Below are 25,432 nucleotides of genomic sequence, written 5' to 3'. Positions count from 1 at the left end.
CATAAAAGGGGAAATCGACAGTAACACATTCATAGTAGGGGACTTTAACACCCCACCTTCATGAATGGAAAGATCATCCAAAATGAAAATAAATAAGGAAGCACAAGCTTTAAATGATACATTAAATAACATGGACTTAAATGATATTTATAGGACATTGCATCCAAAAACAACAGAATACACATTTTTCTCAAGTGCTCATGGAACAGTCTCCAGGATAGATCATATCTTGGGTCACAAATCAGGCCTCGGTAAATTTAAGAAAATTGAAGTTGTATCAAGTATCATTTCCAATCACAATGCTATGAGACTAGATATAAATTACAGGAAGAGATCTCTAAAAAATACAAACACATGGAGGCTAAACAATACACTACTTAATAATGAAGTGATCATTGAAGAAATCAAAGAGGAAATAAAAAAATACCTAGAAACAAATGACAATGGAGACACGACGACCCAAAACCTATGGGATGCAGCAAAAGCAGTTCTAAGAGGGAAGTTTATAGCAATACAATCCTATGTTAAGAAACAGGAAACATCTCAAATAAATAACGTAACCTTGCACGTAAAGCAATTAGAGAAAGAAGAACAAAAAAACCCCAAAGTTAGCAGAAGGAAAGAAATCATAAAAATCAGATCAGAAATAAATGAAAAAGAAATGAAGGAAATGATAGCAAAGATCAATAAAACTAAAAGCTGGTTCTTTGACAACATAAACAAAATTGATAAACCATTAGCCAGACTCATCAAGAAAAAACGGGAGAGGACTCAAATCAATAGAATTAGAAATGAAAAAGGAGAAGTAACAACTGTCACTGCAGAAATACAAAAGATCATGAGAGATTACTACAAGCAACTCTATGCCAATAAAATGGACAACCTGGAAGAAATGGAGAAATTCTTAGAAATGCACAACCTGCCAAGACTGAATCAGGAAGAAATAGAAAATATGAACAGACCAATCACAAGCACTGAAATTGAAACTGTGATTAAAAATCTTCCAACAAACAAAAGCCCAGGACCAGATGGCTTCACAGGCGAATTCTATCAAACATTTAGAGAAGAGCTAACACCTATCCTTCTCAAACTCTTCCAAAATACAGCAGAGGGAAGAACACTCCTAAACTCATTCTATGAAGCCACCATCACCTTGATACCAAAACCAGATGAGGATGTCACAAAGAAAGAAAACTACAGGCCAATATCCCTGGTGAACATAGATGCAAAGATCCTCAACAAAATACTAGCAAACAGAATCCAACAGCACATTAAAAGGATCATACACCATGATCAAGTGGGGTTTATTCCAGGAACGCAAGGATTCTTCAACATACGAAAATCAATCAATGTGATACACCATATTAACAAATTGAAGGATAAAAACCATATGATCATCTCAATCGATGCAGAGAAAGCTTTCGACAAAATTCAACACTGATTTATGATAAAAACCCTGCAGAAAGTAGGCACAGAGGGAACTTACCTCAACATAATAAAGGCCATATATGACAAACCCACAGCCAACATCGTCCTCAATGGTGAAAAACTGAAAGCGTTTCCACTAAGATCAGAAACAAGACAAGGTTGCCCACTCTCACCACTCTTACTCAACATAGTTTTGGAAGTTTTAGCCAGAGCAATCAGAGAAGAAAAGGAAATAAAAGGAATCCAAATCGGAAAAGAAGATGTAAAGCTGTCACTTTTGCAGATGACATGATACTATACATACAGAACCCTAAAGATGCTACCAGAAAACTACTAGAGCTAATCAATGAATTTGGTAAAGTAGCAGGATACAAAATTAATGCACAGAAATCTCTGGCTTCCTATACACTAATGATGAAAAATCTGAAAGTGAAATCAAGAAAACACTCCCATTTACCATTGCAACAAAAAGAATAAAATATCTAGGAATAAACCTACCTAAGGAGACAAAAGACCTGTATGCAGAAAATTATAAGACACTGATGAAAGAAATTAAAGATGATACAAATAGATGGAGAGATATACCATGTTCTTGGATTGGAAGAATCAACATTGTGAAAATGACCCTACTACCCAAAGCAATCTACAGATTCAATGCAATCCCTATCAAACTACCACTGGCATTTTTCACAGAACTAGAACAAAAAATGTCACAATTTGTATGGAAACACAAAAGACCCCGAATAGCCAAAGCAATCTTGAGAACGAAATATGGAGCTGGAGGAATCAGGCTCCCTGACTTCAGACTATACTACAAAGCTACAGTAATCAAGACAGTATGGTACTGGCACAAAAACAGAAAGATAGATCAATGGAACAGGATAGAAAGCCCAGAGATAAACCCACGCACATATGGTCACCTTATCTTTGACAAAGGAGGCAGGAATGTACAGTGGAGAAAGGACAGCCTCTTCAATAAGTGGTGCTGGGAAAACTGGACAGGTACATGTAAAAGTATGAGATTAAAAAAAAAAAAAAGTATGAGATTAGATCACGCCCTAACACCATACACAAAAATAAGCTCAAAATGGATTAAAGACCTAAATGTAAGGCCAGAAACTATCAAATTCTTAGAGGAAAACATAGGCAGAATACTCTATGACATAAATCACAGCAAGATCCTTTTTGATCCACCTCCTAGAGAAATGGAATTAAAAATAAATGGGACCTAATGAAACTTCAAAGCTTTTGCACAGCAAAAGAAACCATAAACAAGACCAAAAGACAACCCTCAGAATGGGAGAAAATATTTGAAAATGATGCAACTGACAAAGGATTAATCTCCAAAATTTATAAGCAGCTCATGCAGCTCAATAACAAAAAAACAAAGAACCCAATCCAAAAATGGGCAGAAGACCTAAATAGACATTTCTCCAAAGAAGATATACAGACTGCCAACAAACACATTAAAGAATGCTCAACATCATTAATCATTAGAGAAATGCAAATCAAAACTACAATGAGATATCATCTCACACCAGTCAGAATGGCCATCATCAAAAAATCTAGAAACAATAAATGCTGGAGAGGGTGTGGAGAAAAGGGAACACTCTTGCACTGCTAGTGGGAATGTGAATTGGTACAGCCACTATGGAGAACAGTATGGAGGTCCCTTAAAATACTACAAATGGAACTACCATATGACCCAGCAATCCCACTACTGGGCATATACCCTGAGAAAACCATAATTCAAAAAGAGTCATGTACCACAATGTTCATTGCAGCTGTATTTACAATAGCCCAGAGAAGGAAACAACCTAAGTGTCCATCATCGGATGAATGAATAAAGAAGATGTGGCACATACATACAATGAAATATTACTCAGCCATAAAAAGAAACGAAATTGAGCTAGTTGTAATGAGGTGGATAGACCTAGAGTCTGTCATACAGAGTGAAGTAAGTCAGAAAGAGAAAGACAAATATCGTATGCTAACACATATATATGCAATTTAAGAAAAAATAATGTCATGAAGAAGCTAGGGGTAAGACAGGAATAAAGACACAGACCTACTAGAGAATGGACTTGAGGATATGGGGAGGGGGAAGGGTAAGCTGTGACTAAGAGAGAGAGTGGCATGGACATATATACACTACCAAACATAAAATAGATAGCTAGTGGGAAGCAGCTGCATAGCACAGGGAGATCAGCTCGGTGCTTTGTGACCACCTGGAGGGGTGGGATAGGGAGGGTGGGAGGGAGCAAGATGCCAGTGGAAGAGATATGGGAACATATGTATATGTATAACTCATTCATTCTTTTTTAAAGCAGGAACTAACACCATTATAAAGCAATTATACTCCAATAAAGATGTAAAATAAACAAATAAAAACAAAAAAAACCACAACAACTTGTCAATCATAATCTCCCAATTCATCCCACCCCTCCTTTCCCCATTGGCATCCATATATTTGTTCTCTACGTCTGTGTGTCTATTTCTACTTTGTAAATAAGAGAGTCTATACCAATTTCTTCAGATTCCACATATATGCATTGATATATGATATTTGTTTTTCTCTTTCTGATTTACTGCACTGTGTACGACAGTCTCTAGGTCCATCCATGTCTCTACAAATGAGCCAATTTCCTTCCTTTTATGGCTTAGTAATATTCCGTTGTATATATATACCCCATTCTTTATCCATTCCTCTGTTGATGGACATTTAGGTTGCTTCCATGTCCTGGCTATTGTAAATAGTGCTGCAATGAACATTGGGGTGCATGTGTCTTTTTGAATTATGGTTTTCTCTGGGTATATGCCCAGCAGTGGGATTGCTGGGTCATATGGTAGTTCTGTTTTTAGAGATCGGGATTGACATATATACACTATTTATACTATGTATAAAATAGATAACTAATGAGAACCTACTGTATAGTGCAGCGAACTCTGCTCAGTGCTCAGTGGTGACCTAAATGAGAAGGAAATCCAAAAGAGAGGGGATATATGTATATTTATAGCTGATTCACTTATCTGTACACTATAAAGTAACACAATATTGTAAAGCAACTATACTCAATAAAAAATACTATTAATAAGAATTTAATAAAAAAATGTTAAAAAGAAAAATAGAGTGAAATAACTTATCACATACAAAGGAATCCTCAAAAGACTATCACAAGATTTTTCAGCAGAAACTTTGCAGGCCGGAATGGAGTAGCATGATACATTCAAAGTACTGAAAGAAAAAAAAAAAAAAGGCAACCAAGTGCTTCCCTGGTGGCGCAGTGGTTGAGGGTCCGCCTGCCAATGCAGGGGACATGGGTTTGTGCCACGGTCCGAGAAGATCCCACATGCTGCGGAGCAGCTGGGCCCATGAGCCATGGCCACTGAGCCTGCGCCTCCAGAGCCTGTGCTCCGCAACAGGAGAGGCCACAACAGTGAGAGGCTCGTGTACTGCAAAAAAAAAAAAAAAAGCCAACCAAGAATACTATACCTGGCAAAACAACCCTTCAGAATTGAAGGAGAGATAAAGAGTTTTCTAGACAAGTACAACTGAAAGAGTTCATCATCACTAGATTGGTCTTACAAGAAATAGAAAGAGAAAGAGTTCTTTAACCTAAAACAAACATAACATAGATTCATAACAGGAACATATTAAAGTATAAACTGATTGGTAAATGTAAATATATGGTTAAATTCAAAGTCTTCTGATGTTGTAATAATAGTGGGTATGTCACTTACAACTCTAGTATTAAAGTTGACAAAAGTAGTAAAAATAATTATAATAATTTGTTAAGGAATACACAATGTAATAGTTGTAAATTGTGACATCAAAAACATAAAATGTTCTGGGCAATTTATAAATGTAGAATTTTTGTATATGTTCAAAGTTGTTGTCATCCTTAAAAAGACTCTTATAAAATTATCTGTTTTATGGAAGCCCTATTGTTACCACTAAGTAAAAACCTATAGTAGATACACAAAAGAGAAAAGGAAAGAAATCTAGGCATATCACTTAAGAAAGTCATCAAACCACAAAGGAAGAGAGCAAGAAAGGAATATAGCAACCAGAAAAAAAATTAACAAAATAGGAAGAGCAAATCCATATCTAAAAGCAATTACTTTACGTGCAAATGGACTAAATTCTCCAGTCAAAACACATAAACTGTGAACTTTCCTGGTGGTGCAGTGGTTAAGAATCCACCTGCCAATGCAGGGGACACGGGTTCAAGCCCTTGTCTGGGAAGATCCCACATGCCATGGAGCAACTAAGCCCGTGTGCCACAACTACTGAAGCCCACATGCCTAGAGCTCATGCTCCACAACAAGGGAAGCCACTGCAGTGCGAAGCCCACGTTCTACAATGAGGAGTATCCCCTGCTCGCTGCAACTAGAGAAAGCCCACACGCAGCAACAAAGACCCAATGCCGCCATAAATAAATAGATGGATTAAAAAAAAAACACATAAACTGACTAAATGGATTAAAAAACAAGATCTACCTATATGGTGCCTACAAGAGACTCATTTCAGCTTTAAGGACACAGACTGAAAATAAAAGGATGGAAAAAGATAGTCCATGCAAATGGAAGCCAAAAGAAAGCAGGGCTAGCTATACATCAGACAAAATAAACTTTAAGCCAAAGACTGCAATAAGAGACAAAAAGACGTTATTATATAACAATAAAGGGCTCAATTCATCAAGAAGAGATAAAGATTTGTAAATATTTATAGGAGCACCTAGATAAATAAAGCAAATACTAACAGACCTGAAGGAAGAAGTAGACAGTGACAGAATAATAATAGGGGACTTTAATAACCCACTTTCATCAATGGATAGATCACCCAGACAGAAAATCAGTTTTAAAAAATGGACTTAGGGCTTCCCTGGTGGCGCAGTGGTTGAGAGTCCGCCTGCCAATGCAGGGGACACGGGTTCGTGCCCCGGTCCGGGAAGATCCCACATGCCGTGGAGCGGCTGGGCCCATGAGCCATGGCCGCTGAGCCTGCACGTCCGGAGCCTGTGCTCTGCAACGGGAGAGGCTACAACAGGGAGAGGCCCGCATACCGCAAAAAAAAAAAAAAAAAAAAAAAAAAAATGGACTTAAACTACATTTTAGACCAGAAAGACTTGACATTTATAGAGCATTTCATCCAGCAGCAGCAGAATATACATTCTTCTCAAGCGCACATGAAACATTCTCAAGGACAGATCATATGGTAGGCCACAAAAAAAGTCCCAATAAATTTAAGAAGACTGACATCATATCAAGTATCTTTTCCAACAGCAACGGTAAGAAACTAGAAATCAATTACAAGAACAAAACTGGAAAATTTACGAATACGTGAAGATTAAACAACATGCTCCTGAAAAAAGATCAGTGGGCCAAACAAGAAATCAAAACAGAAATCAAAAAATAGCTTGAGATAGATGAAAATGGACATACAACATACCAATATCATGGGATGATGCAAAAGCATTTCTAAGAGGTAAATTTATAGTGATAACACATACATCAAGAAAAAAACAAAGATCTCAATTAACAACCTAATTTTACACCTCAAGAAACAGAAAGAGAAGAACAAATTAAGCCCAAATTAGGCAGGAAGAAGAAATAACAAAGATCAGAGTGAAAATAAATGAAACAGAGACAGAAAAAAATAAACAAAATAGAAAACCTTTAGCTGGACTAACCACGAAAAAAAGAAAGGACTCAAATAAATAAAATTATAAATGAAAAAGGAGACATTACAAGTGATATTACACAAATACAAATAGTCATAAGAGACAACTAGGAAGAATTATACACAAACAAATTGGACAACCTAGAAGAAATGAATAAATTTGTAGAATTATACAACCTACCAAGACTGAATCAGGAAGAAACAGAAATTCTAAACAGATCAATTACTAATAAGTAGATTATTGATTCAGAAAGCTCCCAAAGGAAGTTCAGGACTAGATGACTTCACTGTTGCATTCTACCAAACATTTAAAAAAAGAATTAATACCAATCATTCTCAAGTTCCTTCAAAAAATGGAAGGGAGGAGAACACTTCCAAATGCATTTTACAAAGCCAGCATTACCCTGATACAAAAACCAGACAATAATCCTATAAGAAAAGAATATTACAGGCCAATATCCATGATGAACATAGATGCAAAAATCCTCCAAAAATATTAGCAAACCAAATTCAACAGTACGTTAAAGGATCACACACCATGATCAAGTGGGATTTATTCCAGGGATGCAAGGAATGTTCAGCATCTGCAAATTAATCAATGTGATACAACTGTGATACACCACATTAACAAAATAAGGGATAAAAATCAATGATCATCTCAATAGATAAAAGTACAAGCATTCGACAAAATTCAACATCCTTTCATGTTAAAAAAAAAAAAAACCTCTCAACAAACTGAGTATAGAGGAAATGTACCTCAACACAATAAAGGTCATATATGAGAAGTCCACAGCTAACATTATACTCAACAGTGAAAAGCTGAAATTTTTTTCCTCTAAGATCATGAATAAGAAAAGTCTGCCCACTCTCACTACTTTCATTAATATTGTTCTAGTAGTCCTAGCCAGAGCAATTAAGCAAAAAAAGGAAATAAAACACATCCAAATTGGAAGAAGTAAAATTGTCTCTATTTGCAGATGACATATGTCATACACAGAAAACCCTAAAGACTCCATCAAAAAAACTGTTAGAACGAACATATGAATTCAGAAAAGCTGCAGGATAAAAAATTAATATACAAAAATCGGTTGCATTTCTATACACTAACAACAAACTATCAGAAAGACAAATTAAGAAAACAATGCCATTTATAATTGCATCAAAAAGAATAAAATACCTAGGAATAAATTTAAGCAACATGAAACTTTTGTATACTGAAATCTGTAAGACATTAATTAAAGAAATTGAAGGAAACACAAACCAATGAAAAAAATATTACATGCTCATGGATTAGAAGTATTAATATTGTTAAAATGTCCATCCTACCCAAAGCAATTTACAGATTTAATAATCTCTATCAAAATTCCAATGGCATTTTTCACAGAATTTTTTTAATTCTAAAATTTGTATAGAATGAAAGACCCCAAATAGCCAAAGCAAACTTGAAAAAGAACAAAGCTGGAGGCATTACACCTCCTGACTTCAAACTATATTTTAAAGTTATAGTAATCAAAACAGTATGGTATTGGCATAAAAACAGACCATAGATCAATGGAACACAACAGAGAGCCCAGAAAAAAACTCATGCATATATGATCAATTAATTTATAACTAAGGAGCCACAAATATACACTGGAAAACAGATAGTCTCTTCATTAAATGGTGTTGGTAAAACTAGGCAGCCACATGCAAAAGAATGAAACTGGATCCCTATATTATGCCATACACAAAAATCAACTGAAAGTGGATTAAAGAACTGAATGTTAAGACCTGAAACCATAAAAATCTTAGAGGAAGACATAGGGCGTAACCTGCATGACATCAGTCTCAGCAATGATTTTTTGGATTTGACACCAATAGCACATGCAACAAAAGCAAAAATAAACAAGTGAGACTACATCAAATTTAAAAGTTTTTGCACAGCAAAGGAAATCATAAACAAAATGAAAATAAAACCTACAGAATAGGAGAAAATATTTAAATCATATATCTGATAAGGGGTTAATATCCAACATATATAAAGAACTCACTTAACAGCAAAACTAAATCTGATTTTAAAATGGACAGAGGAACTGAATAGACATTTTCCCAAAGAAGACATACAAGTGTTCAACAGGTGTATAAACTTCATTCTCAACATCATTAATAATCAAGAAAATGCAAATCAAAACCACAATGAGATATCACCTTACACCTGTTAGAATGGCTATCATCAAAAAGGTAAGAGATAACAAGTGTTGAGAAGGATGGTGAGAAAAGGGAATCTTTTTGCACTGTTTGTAGGAATGTAAATTGGTGCAACCACTATGAAAAACAATATGGAGTTTCCTGAAAAAATTTAAAATAGAAATATCACATGATCCAGCATTCCTACTTGTGGGTATAAATCAAAAGAAATGAAAACAGAATCTCAAAAATATATCTGCAATCCCATGTGCCTTGCAGCATTATTCACAGCAGCTAAAATATGAAAACAACTTAAATATCCATCAAGAAAAGAATCAATAAAGAATCACTATATATATACAATGGCATATTATTCAGCCATAAAGAAGGATATCATACCTTTTGTGACAAGATGGATGAAGCTTGAGGGTATTATGCTAAGTGAATTAAGTCAGAAAAAGACAAATGCCACAAAATATTACTTGTGTATGGAATCTTAAAAAAAAGCTGAACTCAAAGGGACTAGAATAGTGGCTACCAGAGGCTGGATGGCAAAGGAAAAGGGAAGATATTGGTCAAAAAGTACAAACTTCCAGTTATAAGGTATAAAAGTTCTGGGGGTCTCATGTACAGCATACCAAATATAGTTAATAATACTATACTATATTCATGAAAGTTGCTCAGAGAGGATATCTTAAATGTTCTCAACACACACACACACACACACACACACACACACACACACACATTCAAAATAGTAATTAGGTGATGTGATTCAGGTGTTAATGCTAAGATAATAATAATTTTGCAATATATGTGTATCAAATCAACATGTTGTACACCGTAAACTTACACAATGCTATATGTCAAATATATCTCAATAAAGTTGAGGGAAAAAAGAAAGTAAATATTGTAATAATATCACCCTAGTGATCGTTAAGTATTAATACATAAAAGGTTTACTGATACAAAATACTGAATGCTAACTTCCCTCAAATTTTCAAAGAAAGTGTTTCAGTAGGTACTTTGGAAATTTTTTTTAAATGGCATAAGATATAGACTTTACAAAAATGTACAAACCCTTAAAAGAAACAATAACTGAATTCCCTTGATAAATATACTTTATATAACAGTAGAAATTTTCAAAAATCCAGAAAAATACAATAGTTAAAATCACACATAACCTAGTATAACCACTGTTAACATGTAGATTTTATTACTTTCCTACTCTTTTTTCTGTATCTACAAAACAAATAAGATCAATAGTCCAAACTTATCAATTTACACACAAAGAAGGATTTATTTTTCCAATAACTAATGCCAAAGTTTGCCCTTTTTGCAATCTCACCCACTTACCCACCACTCCCTACCCCACACACCTATACATGTAAGCTGTGGCAGTTGGGAAAGAGGTGGTATGGATGTTACCTGCTTTCTCTCCATCTCACATTCCCTGTGCCTTGGCCCACCAGTTCAGCATGAAGGCAGAGAGAACACATGCGGAGTTGGAGGGGAGGAGGGGAGACTGCTCAGGCCAGCAGAGGCCATTAGTGGAGATTTGGTATTACTTTGTTGGGCCATGATCCCTTTGGGTTACCCATTAGTGGTTGGGATATGTATTAGTTTCCTATTGCTGCCACTATTAATTATCACAAATGTAGTAGTTCAAAACAGCAACCATTTATTATCTCATAGTTTTGTAGGTCAGAAGTCTGAGGTACTCAACTGGGTACTCTGCTTAGGATCTCACAAGGCTGAAATAACACTTCAGCTTTCTTATCCGAAGGCTCTGGGGGAGAATCTTCTCTAGGCTCATTCAGGCAGTTGGCAGAATTCAGTTCCCCTCCATCTTCAAGCCAGCACTGGTGGGTCAAATCCTTCTCGTACTTCAAATTTCTCTGACTCCCCCTTTTCTAACTCCAAACATCAAAAGTTCTATGTTTTTGAGGACCTTTGTGATTACACTGGGCTCACCTGGATAATCCAGGATAACCTCCCTATTTTAAGGTGCATAACCTTCATTACATCTGCAGAGTCCCTTTGGCCATATAAGGAAATGTATTCACAGGCTCTGCTGATTAGCGTGTGGACATCTGTGCGTGGTCCTTCAACCTATCATAGGACCAGCTGGTCCTTTGTTGCCTTCTGATGTCAGGGAGTCCTTTGGAGAGCACTGCTGCATCCTTCCTTCACTCCCAATAGGTTATTTCCAGGGGTCTCCCAATGCAGGTTCATCTTTCTCCGCAAGAGTCTTTTGGGTAAATAGCCACTCCCTGCCTGTTACTCCCTCCATGACATGGCCTAGGCTCACGTTAGATCAATGTCATATGTGCCTTATTCTGCGGAGATGAGAGACAGGTGTGGGGCATGAAGAGAAGCCGTGCCCTGACACACTAGGTCATTCCTCTAAAAGACTTGTCCACACAGGTGATCTTCTAATATTTGTCCTTACTGCAAATGACCCCTTTCCCCAACTCTAGCCATTTTGTCTATATAGGAAAAGGGATGTTGCTATAACATTGGGTGGAAGGCACCTCTTTGTGAAATCTGCAAAAGGCAGTTTTTGTACTTAGAAGTTTCACGTTAGAACATAACATCCACTTGTGTATTCTTGGCTATGAGCTATCTCTACAGTAATTCCTGTACCAGTCACAAAGAGGTAAGGCATTGCAGGGGAAAGGATGGATGCATTTTTTATATATACAAATTTAGAGTCATACTTTTCATGCAGTTATATAACTTGCTTTTTATACTTAGTATAACTGGCATTGCCTTTAAATAATCTACAAAATAATATTTAATGGCTGCATTGCATCCATATTGAATGGATATAGCTTATTCTTGGAAATTATTTTTAAGTAATTTTTTAAATATTGAGGAATATAAAAAGTAGTATATAATCAAGTGCTTTCACATGGATGTTTCTTCCTCTCTTTGGTGCTAAACAGTGTAAAAAAAATTCAACAGGAAGTGTTCAGGTGACCCTACCCACTAAAAGAGTTATTAGGAATTATAGTCTATATCCTCAATATTATTACCTGTGCTCTAAACTGGACATAATGGTTATTCAAGTGTGAGGTGAGGGCTTGTTTAGAATAGATGTCTAAGCTCTAACTAGCGTTCCTTTTGATACACTACAAGTTTCTTCAGCTGAGAGACAAACTGCCTAAGGGTTCTGTGAGAAGGCTCAGTGCTGTTCTGCCACTGAAAGGGTCTAGTCATTACAGGTTACAGTTTTTCTTCTTTGTATTTGAGAAAGGGTTCTTAGTATCTTCTGGTTTCCTGCTCAGGGGAAGCTCTTACTCCAAAATAGGCTATTAACTGTATTAGCTTATGGCAGGAATCTGCTTACTAGAAGTACCAATAACAGAGAGGCCAGTATTAGACAAAAATCACCCTTCAGTTTTTCCCCTTCTTAATCTTGTGCTAGCCAACTCTTAGCATCCTCTGAAATTCAACCAAGCACTACTTCCTAGAGAAATCATCCCTTGACTTTTTCATCTTAGTTAAGTGCCTCTTCCATTTGTTCCCAAACCTCACCATATTTATCCATATTTTAGCATTTACCATCCCACAGTATAAATCATCTGCTTACTTATACATCTTCTCCATTGGGGTGTAGGACTCTAGAGGTGTTTTTTTAATCTCTTTACATCCAAAGCCTACCTAAGGCCAGGTTCATAGATAATGCTTAATGAGCACTGGATGGATTAATGGATGGCTTTACTAACATTAGATCATCACAGAGTAGCACCCATGCTACTGGCACTAGCACGAATTCAGCTCCTAAGGCTTGAATTTATAAGTACCATATTCATCCCACTAATCAATCACCTATCAACAGGGCTAAATCTATGCTGAAATGTTTGCTTCACATTTTGGTTAATCATTTTTTCCCCTAAATATCGTGACACCAATAACAACATTTTTATTGTACAGCTAAGACCTGGTGGTCTTATGGCTGGCTGTAATGCTCCAGCCTCTCTCTCCTATGAGATGCTGATTGCCAAGGAAAGGAAGCAGAGCAGTGTTTGTGCTCGTCATGTTGCCTAAACCCTGTTGTATAAACAGCAAGAACCATATTGGTCTTATCCAAACTGTACACCCTGCCAGTGATTTATAATAATCAGGATCTTACTAGACACCCTGTAGACACTAGTGATTATCCTGTACATCTGTCTTCTGATGTATATCAAACCATGTTTTAATCTGAACCCTGCCACAAAACCACATCCTTGTTAAAAAAGTAAGTACAGACTAGATATTTTTTTAACATCTTTATTGGAGTATAATTGCTTTACAATGCTGTTAGTTTCTGCTTTATAACAAAGTGAATCTGCTATAAATATATCCCCATATCTCCTTGCTCTTGCGTCTCCCTCCCTCCCACACTCCCTATCCCACCCCTCTAGGTGGTCACAAAGCACCGAGCTGATCTCCCTTGCTATGCAACTGCTTCCCACTAGCTATCTATTTTGCGTTTGGTAGTATATATTAGTCCATGCCACTGTCTCACTTCGTCCCAGATTACCCTTACCCCTCCCCGTGTCCACAAGTCCATTCTCTACATCTGAGTCTTTATTCCTGTCCTGCCCCTAGGTTCTTCAGAACCATTTTTTTTTAGATTCCATATGTATGTGTTAGCATATGGTATTTGTTTTTCTCTTTCTGACATACTTCACACTGTAGACAGACTCTAGGTCCATCCACCTCACTACAAAAAACTCAATTTCATTTCTTTTTATGGCTGAGTAATATTCCATTGTATATATGCGCCACATCTTCTTTATCCATTCATCTGTCGATGGACACTTAGGTTGGCTCCGTGTCCTGGCTATTGTAAATAGAGCTGCAACGAACATTGTGGTACATGATTCTTTTTGAATTATGGTTTTCTCAGGGTATATGCCCAGTAGTGGGATTGCTGGGTCATATGGTAGTTCTATTTTTAGTTTTTTAAGGAACCTACATACTGTTCTTCATAGTGGCTGTATCAATTTACATTCCCACCAACAGTGCAAGAGGGTTCCCTCTTCTCCACACCCTCTCCAGCATTTATTGTTTGTAGATTTTTTGATGATGGCCATTCTGACTGGTGTGAGGTGATACCTCATTGTAGTTTTGATTTACATTTCTCTAATGATTAGTGATGTTGAGCATCCTTTCATGTGTTTGTTGGCCATCTGTATGTCTTCTTTGGAGATATTTCTATTTAGGTCTTCTGCCCATTTTTGGATTGGGTTGTTTGCTTTTTGTATATTGAACTGCATGTGCTGCTTGTAAATTTTGGAGATTAATCCTTTGTCAGTTGCTTCATTTGCAAATATTTTCTCCCATTCTGAGGGTGGCCTTTTTGTGTAGATTATGGTTTCCTTTGCTGTGCAAAAGCTTTTAAGTTTCATTAGGTTCCAGTTGTTTATTTTTATTTTTATTTCCATTTCTCTAGGAGGTGGGTCAAAAAGGATCGTGCTGTGATTTATGTCATAGAGTGTTCTGCCTCTGTTTTCCTCAAAGAGTTTTAGAGTGTATGGACTTACATTTAGGTCTTTAATCCATTTTGAGTTTATTTTTGTGTATGGTGTTAGGGAGTGTTCTAATTTCATTGTTTTACATGTAGCTGTCCAGTTTTCCCAGCACCACTTATTGAAGAGGCTGTCTTTTCTCCATTGTATATTCTTGCCTCCTTTATCAAAGATAAGGTGACCATATGTGCATGGGTTTATCTCTGGGCTTTCTATCCTGTTCCATTGATCTATATTTCTGTTTTTGTGCCAGTACCATACTGTCTTGATTACTGTAGCTCTGTGGTATAGTCTGAAGACTGGGAGCCTGATTCCTCCAGCTCCGTTTTTCTTTCTCAAAATTACTTTGGCTATACGGGGCCCTTTGTGTTTCCATACAAATTGTGAAAATTTTTTGGTAGTTTGATAGGGATTGCATTGAATCCATAGATTACTTTGGGTAGTATAGTCATTTTCACAATGTTGATTCTTCCAATCCAAGAACATGGTATATCTCTCCATCTGTTTTTGTCATCTTTGATTTGCTTCATCAGTGTCTTATAGTTTTCTGCATATGGGTCTTTTGCCTCCTTAGGTAGGTTTATTCCTAGGTATTTTATTCTTTTTGTTGCAGTGGTAAATGGGAGTGTTTCCTTAATTGCTCTTTCAGATTTTTCTTCATTAATGTATAGAAATGCAAGAGATTTCTGTGCATTAATTTTGTATCCTGCATTTACCAAATTCATTGATTAGCTCTAGTAGTTTCTGGTAGCATCTTTAGGATTCTCTATGTATAGTATCATGTCATCTGCTAACAGTGACAGCTTTACATCTTCTTTTCTGATTTGGATCCTTTTTATTTATTCTCTGATTTCCGTGGCTAAAACTTGCAAAACTATATTGAATGATAGTGGTGAGAGTGGACAGCCTTGTCTTGTTCCTGATCTTAGAGGAAATGGTTTCAGTTTTTCACACTGAGAATGATTTTGGCTGAGGGTGTGTCATATATGGCCTTTATTATGTTGAGGTAAGTTCCCTCTATGTCTGCTTTCTGGAGCGTTTTTATCATAAATGAGTGTTGAATTTCGTTGAAAGCTTTTTCTGCATCTATTGAGATTATCATATGGTTTTTATCCTTCAATTTGTTAATATGATTTACACATTGATTGATTTGTGCATATTGAAAAATCCTTGCATTCCCGGAATAAAAATATTTACAGATTTTCCCGTGAAACTGATATCAAGTCTTATGGCATTGTGGTCAGAAAAGATACTTGATACAATTTCAATTTTCTTAAATTTACCAAGGCTTGATTTGTGACCCAAGATATGATCTATCTTGGAGAATGTTCCATGAGCACTTAAGAAGAAGTGTATTCTGTTGTTTTTGGATGGAATGTCCTATAAATATCAATTAAGTTCATCTTGTTTAATGTATCATTTAAAGCTTGTGTTTCCTTATTTATTTTCATTTTGGATTATCTGCCCATTGGTGAAAGTGGGGTGTTAACGTCCCCTACTATGATTCTGTTACTGTCAATTTCCCCTTTTATGGTTGTTAGCATTTGCCTTATGTATTGGGGTGCTCCTATGTTGGGTGCATAAATATTTACAATTGTTATATCTTCTTCTTGGATTGATCACTTCATCATTATGTAGTGTCCTTCTTTGTCTGTTGTAATTGTCTTTATTTTAAAGTCTGTATTGTCTGACATGAGAATTGCTACTCCAGCTTTCTTTTGATTTCCATTTGCATGGAATATCTTTTTCCATCCCCTCACTTTCAGTCTGTATGTTTCCCTAAGTCTGAAGTGGGTCTCTTGTAGACAGCAAATATATGGGTCTTGTTTATATATCCATTCAGCCAGTCTATGTCTTTTGGTTGGAGCATTTAATCCATTTACATTTAAGGTAGTTATTGATATGTATGTTCTTGTTACCATTTTCTTAATTGTTTTGGCTTTGTTATTGTAGGTCTTTTCCTTCTCTTGTGTTCCTGCCTAGAGAAGTTCCTTTAGCATTTGTTGTAAAGCTGGTTTGCTGGTGCTGAATTCTCTTAGCTTTTCCTTGTCTGTAAAGGTTTTAATTTCTCCATCGAATCTTAATGAGATCCTTGCTGTGTAATCTTGGTTGTAGGTTTTTCCCCTTTCATCACTTTAAACATATCCTGGTACTCCCTTCTGGCTTGCAGAGTTTCTGCTGAAAGATCAGCTGTTAACCTTATAGGGATTCCCTTGTATGTTATTTGTTGTTTTTCCCTTGTTGCTTTTAATATTTTTTCATTGTATTTCATTTTTTACAGTTTGATAAAATGTGTCTTGGTGTGTTTCTCTTTGGATTTATCCTGTATGGTACTCTCTGCACTTCCTGGACTTGACTATTTCCTTTCCCATATTAGGGAAGTTTTCAACTATAATCTCTCAAATATTTTCTCAGTGTCTTTCTTTTTGTCTTCCTCTTCTGGGACTCCTATAATTCAAATGTCCGTGTGTTTAATGTTGTCCCAGAGGTCTCTGAGACTGTCCTCCATTCTTTTTATTCTTTTTTCTTTATTCTTCTCTGCAGTAGCTATTTCCACTATTTTATCTTCCAGGTCATTTATCCATTCTTCTGCCTCAGTTATTCTGCTATTGATTCCTTCTAGACAAATTTTTATTTCATTTATTGTGTTGTTCATCTTTGTTTGTTTGCTCTTTAGTTCTTCTAGGTCCTAAATGTTTCTTGTATTTTCTGTCTTCTATTTCCTAGATTTTGGATTATGTTTATTATCATTAGTCTGAATTCTTTTTCAGGTAGACTGCCTATTCCTCTGCATTTTTTTGGTCTGGTGGGTTTTTACCTTGCTCCTTCATCTGCTGTGTGTTTCTCTGTCTTCTCATTTTGCTTAACTTACTGTTTTTGGCGGTCTCCTTTTTGCAGGCTACAGTTTCATAGTTCCCATTGTTTTTGGTGTCTGCCCCCAGTGGCTAAGGTTGCTTCCGTGGGTTGTGTAGGCTTCCTGGTGGAGGGGACTGGTGCCTGGGTTCTGGGATAAGGCTGGATCTTGTCTTTCTGGTGGGCAGGACAGGTCTGGTGGTGTGTTTTGGGGTGTCTGTGACCTTATTATGATTTTAGACAGCCTCTCTGCTAATGGGTGGGGTTCCTCTCTTGCTAGTTGTTTGGCATAGCATGTCTAGCACTGTAGTTTGCTGGTTGCTGAGTGGAGCTGGGTCTTAGTGTTGAGATGGAGATCTGGGGGAGAGCTTTCGCTGGTTTATATTACATGGCACCAGGAGGTCTCTGGTGGACTAATGTCCTGAACTCTGCTCTCCCACCTCAGAGGCACATGCCTGACACCTAGCTGGAGCACAATGACACTATCAGCCACACAGCTCAGAAGAAAAGGGAGAAAAAAGGAAAGTAAGAAGGAAAAAATAAAATAAAATGAATTTATTAAAATAAAAAAATTATTAAAAAGAAAAAGAAAGAAGAGAGCAACCAAACCAAGCAACATATCTACCAATGATAACAAGTGCTAAAAGTGCACTAAAAAATGGTGTATATATATTTTTAAAACCACCCATATATACAGGGGGAAAGCCCATGCACACACTCAGGAAAGATGAATGCACCATCTGAGAATAACTTATGTCTTCATGCCAGGCTGATTGGTGAAGGTCTTCCACTGCATAAGGTCTTCCACTTCCAAAGCTAGTCCCCAAAGATAGGGAGAGGTGACTATTGTTTCAAATGCTTAATTCTCAACAAAAGATCACAGTATACAAACAAATAAGGAAACCTATTCAGAGGAATAAGATAAGTCTCTAGAAAATAACACTACAGAAATACTGGCTTCAGAATCACTTGACAAAGACTTTAAAATAACTGTTTTAAATATTCTCAAAGAGCTAATGGAAAACACCAAGAACTAAGAAAATCAGAAAATCATAAATGAACAAAATTAGAATATCAACAAAAAGATAGGAATTGTTAAAAAAAAAAAGAACTAAACAGAATTTCTGAAGCTGAATAATACAATCACTGAATCAAAAAATTCAATATAGGGGTTCAACAATGGACTCAAACAGGCAGAAGAATGAATCAATGAACAGGTCATTTAAAGGTATTTAGTCTGTGGAGGAAAAAAAGAAAAAAAAAATGAAGAAAAGAAAACAGAAACTAAGCTACTTATGAGATATCTTCAAGTAGATGAATACATGCATTATGAAAGTCCAAGAAAAGAAGCAAGAAAGGGGCTTAGAGTTTATTTGAAGAAATAATGGTTCATAACTTTCCAAATTCAAGGAAGACATCAAAGAGGAGGTGCTCAAGAAATTCCCAGTAGAATGAACTAAAAAACAAAGACATATTATAATCAAACTATCAAAAGTAAAAGACACAAAGAATATGGGATATTGCGAGAAAAACGACTCATCATCTACAATGAATCTTTGATAAGATTATCCATAGGTTTCTCAGCAGAAACCTTGTATGCCAGAAGGCAGTTGGATGATATATTTAAAGTAATGAAAGAAACTGTTAACAGAGAATTCTACATCCAGCAAAGCTGTTCTTTAAAATGAGGTATATAGACTACTATACATAAAACAGATAGCTAATAAGGACCTACTATATAGCATAGGGAACTCTACTCAATATTCTGTAATGGCCTATATGTGAAAAGAATCTTAAAAAGAGCAGATATATGTAAATGTACAACTGATTCACTTTGCTGTACACCTGAAACTAACACAACATGGTAAAAATCAACTATACTCCAATAAAAATTTAAATAATAAAAAAATAAAAAATAAAATGAGGAATAAAGTAAGTCATTCCTAGATAAGTGAAAGCATAGAGAGTTCATTACCACTACACATTCCCTACATGAAATACTAAAGAGTCCTTCAAGTTGAAACAAAAGGGTGCTAGATAGTAACTTGAAGCCATATGAAAACAACAAAGTTGTCCCATAAAGGTAAATAACTGTGCTGTTGTAATTTTGCTTAACTCCCCTTTTAATTCCTTTATAAAATTTAAAATATAAAGCATTAAAAAATTCTAAATCTATGTTAACAACAATATATAAATGTAATTTATGACATTAACAATATAAAGTGGAGAGGAGTGGAGTTCTAAAAGGGTAGCATTTTTATATGTGATGATATTAAGTAGTTATCAGTTTAAAATATATCGTTATAACTTTAGGATATTCTATGCAACCCCTATGATAACCACAAAGGAAATATATATAAAATGTACACAAAAGGAAATGAGAAGGGAACAAAAACATGTCATTACAAAAAGTCAACTAAACACAAAAGAAAGCAGTAAGGGAGGAAATGAGGAACAAAAAGCTATATGACATACAGAAAACAATAACAAAATGGCAATAGTAAGTTCTTCCCTATCAGTAATTATTTTAATTTTAATGGCTTAAAATCCCCAATCAAAAGACTTAGATTGGCAGTATGGATATAAAAATAAGATTCAACTATATACTGTATACAAGAGACTCAAACGAAATCTAAGTACACATAAGTTGAAAGTGAAAGAATGGAAGCATATATTCCATGCAAATAGTAACCAAACAGTAACATATATTCAATGCAAATAGTAGAGGTGGCTACACTAATATCAGACAAAATAGACTTTAAATTAGAAACTGTTACAAGAGGTAAAGAAGGATATCATTTAATGATAGAAGGGCCAATTCACCAAGAAGATATAACAATTATAAACATATATGCACCAAACATCAGAGCTCCTAAATATATAAAGTAAACATTGACAAAATTAAAGGGAGAAATTAGACAGCTCAACAATAAGAGTAGAGGACTTTAATACCCCACTTTCAATAATGGGTAGAAAAACCAGATAATAAGGAAACAGAGGATTTGAACAATGCTAATAAACCAATTGGACCTAGCAGACTACATATAAAGAACAACTCTACTCATAAAAAAGCATAAAACATGTTTTCTCAAGTACACATGGGACAGATCATATATCAGGCCACAAAATAAGTCTTAATAAATTTTAAAAGATTAAAGTCATGCAAAGTGCTTTTTCAATCACAATGGAATGAAACTGGAAATCAGTAGCAGAATAAAAATTAGAAAATCCACAAACCTGTGGAAATTAAACAGTACAGTCAAATAACCAATGAGTCAAAGAAGAAATCCCAAGGGAAATTAGAAAAATCTTGAGAAAAAATAAAATGAAAACACAACCTGCCAAAACTTATGTGATCAAGAAAAAGCAGTCCTAAAGGAAAAATTTATGGCTGTAAATGATAAAATTTAAAAAGAGAAAAAAAAAAGATTTCCAAATCAACTACCTAAATTTATACCTTAAGGAAACACAAAGAGAATAAACTAAACCCAAGGTTAGTAGCAGGAAGGAAATAATAAAGATTAGAGCAAAGATAAACAAGATAAAGAATAAAAAAGCAATAGAGAAAAATAAATGAAACCAAGAGTTGGTTCATTTTTCAAAATTAACAAAATTGACAAACCTGTACCTCAGTTGACTAAGAAAAAAGAAAGACTCAACTAAAATTAGAAATGAAAGCCTGGACATTTCCACCAATTTTATTAAAATATAAGGGATTATGAGAGAGTACTATCAATAATTGTACTCAAATAAATTGAATAACTTAGGTGAAATGGACAAAAATCTAGAAACACATAGTCTACTAAAATTGTCATGAGAAAATAGAAACTATAAAAAGACATAACTAGTAAAGAGATTGAATCAATAATCAAAACCCTCTTCAAAAGAAAAGCTAAGGAACAAATGACTTCACTGGTGAATTCTATCAAACATTTAAGTAATGAACACCATACTCCTCAAACTCTTCCAAAAAACTGAAGGAGAGGAAACATTTCCAAATGCATTTAAAGAGGGAAAAATTGCCTTGCTATCAAAGCCAGGCAAAGTCAATACAAGAAAACTACAGATAAATATTCCTGATGAGTATCAATGCAAAAGTCCTCAACAAAACACTAGCAAACAGAATTCAATAGTACATTAGAAGGTTTATATACCATGATCAAGTGGTTTCTTCCTGGAATGCAAGGATGATTCAACATATGAAAAGTAATCAATGTAATACAGAATGAAGGGGAAAAAAGCACATGACCATCTCAACTGATACAGAAAAAGCATTGACAAAATTCAACACACTTTCATGATAAAAAACACTCAACAAACTAGAAACAGAAGGAAACAACAAAATAAAAGCCATATATGAAAAGCTCTGGCTAATATCTCACTCAATGGTGAAAGAATGAAAACTTTTTCTCTAAGATCGGGAAAAAAGCAAGGTTGCTCACTTTCTATTCAATAAAATACTGGAAGTCCTATCCAGAGCAATTAGAAGAAAAATAATAAAGGATTCAAATTGAAAAGAAAGCGGTAAAAACTATCTGTTCTCAGACAACATGATCTTATCTTACAGAAAATTGTGAAGATTACACACACAGAGACTCACAAACTTGTAGAATAAACAAATTTTAACAAATAGTTCTGATAGAGAACTAATAAAGCAAAATTGCAGGACAAAAAAATCAATACACAAAAATCATTTGCATTTCAAAAAGGAAATTGGAAAACAATTCCATTTATAATAGTGTCTAAAAGAATAAAATACTTAGAATAAACTTAACCAAGGAGATGAAAGACTTGTACACTTAAAACTACAAAATATTGCTTAGAGAAATTAAAGAAGACACCAATGAATGGAAAGACACCCAATATTCATGAATTGGAAGACTTAATATTGTTCAGATGTAAAAACTACTGAAAGAGATCTATAGATTCAATACAATTTCAATCAAAATCCAAATGATGTTTTTTGTAGAAATAGAACAATCTATCTTAAATTGATTTGCAACTTCAAGGGACCCAGAATAGCCAGAACAATCTCAAAAAAGAATAAAGTTGGAGGTCAGACACTTCCTATTTCAAAATTTATGACACAGCTATGGTAATCAAAACTGCGTTGTACTGGCATAAAAACAGACACATAGACCAATGAAATAGACTAGAGAACCCAGAAATAAACCCTAGTATATGTAATCAAATGATGTTTAATAAGGGTGCTAAGGCTGCACAATTGAGAAATGATAGTCTCTTCAACAAACGGTGTTGGGAAAACTGGACATTCACATTCAAAATAAGCAAGTTGGATCCTTACCCTGTATCCTATACTACTAGTCTACAAGTCTCCTTGGGTCTACTGGTGGTTGAGTATCTCTGTTTCCCTCAAAGCTATGCACACTCAGGCCTTCACATTCTTCTCTTTGCTGGAAACCTTCTCCCTTCTCCCTCCTTCAAGCCCAGATTAAAAAAAATTCTCACCTTGAAGTCTTCCCTGTTGTTCCTAGGAATATACTGACACTTTCTACTCCAGACACTAACTCTCTGCTCTTATCTCTATCCCAACACATCAGTGAGGCCTGGCAATTCTCTGTATGTATGTCCATCTCTCCTATGACACTGTGAGTGCCTGGAGAGCAGGATTCTGTGTTAATGAGCTATATATCCCCAGAGCTCATTATAACACCTAACACACAATAGGTATTTAGAGTTCTTAATTCATTGATTGGAAGAGCCAAGAGAAGAAAAGTGATTTGTAGAAATACAGAGCTATGTCACTATAACAGGCCTAGCTGACTTAATATCTGCAGTTCCTGTTTAGCACCACTGAATTTTCTCCTTTTATAAAACACAAGTATTAGATAGTGACCCTCTGAAGGACAGGAAATGGATTCTAGTCATATATGTGTCACTGTTACCTAGGATAATGTTTGGCACATGATAGGCACTCAATCAGTGTGGAAGAAAGAAAGAGAAGTGAATAAGGAGAGGAAAGAAGAGGAGGGGGAGAGGGAGGAGAGGAAAAAATTTCTGGAATATGTCTCTAGAGTCTATACCTACTAAATGAAACTGACTCAGATGCCTGATTATCATGAAATTAAGGTTTGCCTTAAAGGGAGAGCCCACACACTCTCCTTGTGAATTGCTCCAGCCTTTTATAAGATTTATTGCCAAAAAAACTTCCTGTTGGCTAATCCATCCTTCCTGCTGTGCAAGTAATCTCTTTTCTACCTTTTCATTCTTTAAGGAAAATGATAAATAGTTACTTTTCTAATATGCTCTCCTCACATATCCTACGTACTGAGCTAGGTTATTCTCACAGGTTAGCTCAAACCCTCACAATAATTCTGCAAACAGCCTATTAAGTTTATTCTTCAGATGGAAAAACTGACTGGTCCAAGCCTCCACAGTCAGAGAGTGGTAGAGCCAAACTTTAACCTGCCTGTCTCCAAAGACTGTGCCCCTCTTGCATAACAACCTGATGACATACCACCCATGCTTCCTTCATTGTTCACTCGTTTATATTTAGTTAACAAATGTTTATAAGGAACTTATTGCATGCTAGACACTTTTCTAAGTGCTCTACAAGTATTAAATCGTTTGATTCTTAGGTATCACTACTGTTCACATCTTACAGATGAAGAAACTAAGGTATGGAGAATTTAAGTTCTCACTTTACAGTTGAGAAAACTGAAACAAAGAAATTAAGTAGTTTTCCCAAAGTCAGACTATTAGTGGCAAAGCAGGATCCAAATGCCAATAGTCTGAATTTAGAGTCTGTGCTTTGAGACTCTACACTAAACTACCTCTATTTTTTGTTTCAAAAAATAATCCATGGGTGAACTAAATTATACTTGCTACTCAAGAGATTGATAACAACACTAAGATTATAACTTAGGGTTAATTGTCCTTCTTGCCTTGAGTTTCTTATATCTTCTTTTAAAAATTTGTTCCGTGGTCAGAGATAATCTTGATTTTGCCATTTTGAAAATTACTTCTGGGGATTGGAACCAAGATGGCGGAGTAGAAGGACGTGCTCTCACTCCCTCTCGGGGGAACACCAGAACCACAACTAGCTGCTGGACAATCATTGACAGGAAGGCCCTGGAACTCACCAAAAAAGATACCTCACATCCATAGACAAAGGAGAAGCCACAACAAGATGGTAGGAGGGGCGCAATCACAGTAAAATCAAATCCCATAACTGCTGGGTGGGTGACCCACAGACTGGAGAACACTTATACCACAGAAGTTCACCCACTGGAGTGAAGGGTCTGAGCCCCACGTCAGGCTTCCCAACCTGGGGGTCTGGCAACGGGAGGAGGAATTCCTAGAGAAACAGACTTTGAAGGCTACTGGGATTTGATTGCAGGACTTCGACAGAAATGGGGGAAACAGAGACTCCACTCTTGGAGGGCACATACAAAGTAGTGTGCACATCGGGACCCCGGGGATGGAGCAGTGACCCCAGGGGAGACTGAACCAGACCTACCTGCTAGTGTTGGAGGGTCTCCTGCAGAGGCAGGGGGTGGCTGTGGCTCACCGTGGGGACAAGGACACTGGCAGCAGAAGTTCTGGGAAGTACCCCTTGGCAAGAGCCCTCCCAGAGTCCACCACTTGCCCTACCAAAGAGCCCGGGTAGGCTCCAGTGTTGGGTTGCCTCAGGCCAAACAACCAACAGGGAGGGAACCCAGCCCCACCCAACAGCAGTCAAGGAGATTAAAGTTTTACTGAGCTCTGCCCACCAGAGCAACAGTTAGCTCTACCCACCACCAGTCTCTCCCACCAGGAA

At 36.1% G+C, this 25,432-nt stretch overlaps 1 protein-coding gene across 3 annotated transcripts in view; it reads right to left on the bottom strand.

The window, feature by feature from the left end:
* The window catches only part of TNFSF18 (TNF superfamily member 18), an 87,192-nt gene that overhangs the window by 26,121 nt on the left and 35,639 nt on the right, over positions 1 to 25,432 (bottom strand). The window contains exon 2 of one of the 3 annotated variants that reach the window (XM_079914421.1): positions 4,357 to 4,396. The exons of the other annotated variants lie outside the window; for them this stretch is intronic. The gene's annotated coding sequence lies outside the window, so the exon portion shown is untranslated. The remainder of the gene's footprint in view (positions 1 to 4,356; positions 4,397 to 25,432) is intronic. 3 annotated transcript variants of the gene reach the window in all.

This window comes from Stenella coeruleoalba (genome assembly GCF_951394435.1).
Source record: "Stenella coeruleoalba genome assembly, chromosome: 1".
Lineage (NCBI taxonomy): Eukaryota > Metazoa > Chordata > Mammalia > Artiodactyla > Delphinidae > Stenella > Stenella coeruleoalba.
Note: the sequence above shows the minus strand (reverse complement) of the source record. Positions and strands in the feature narration are given on the sequence as shown.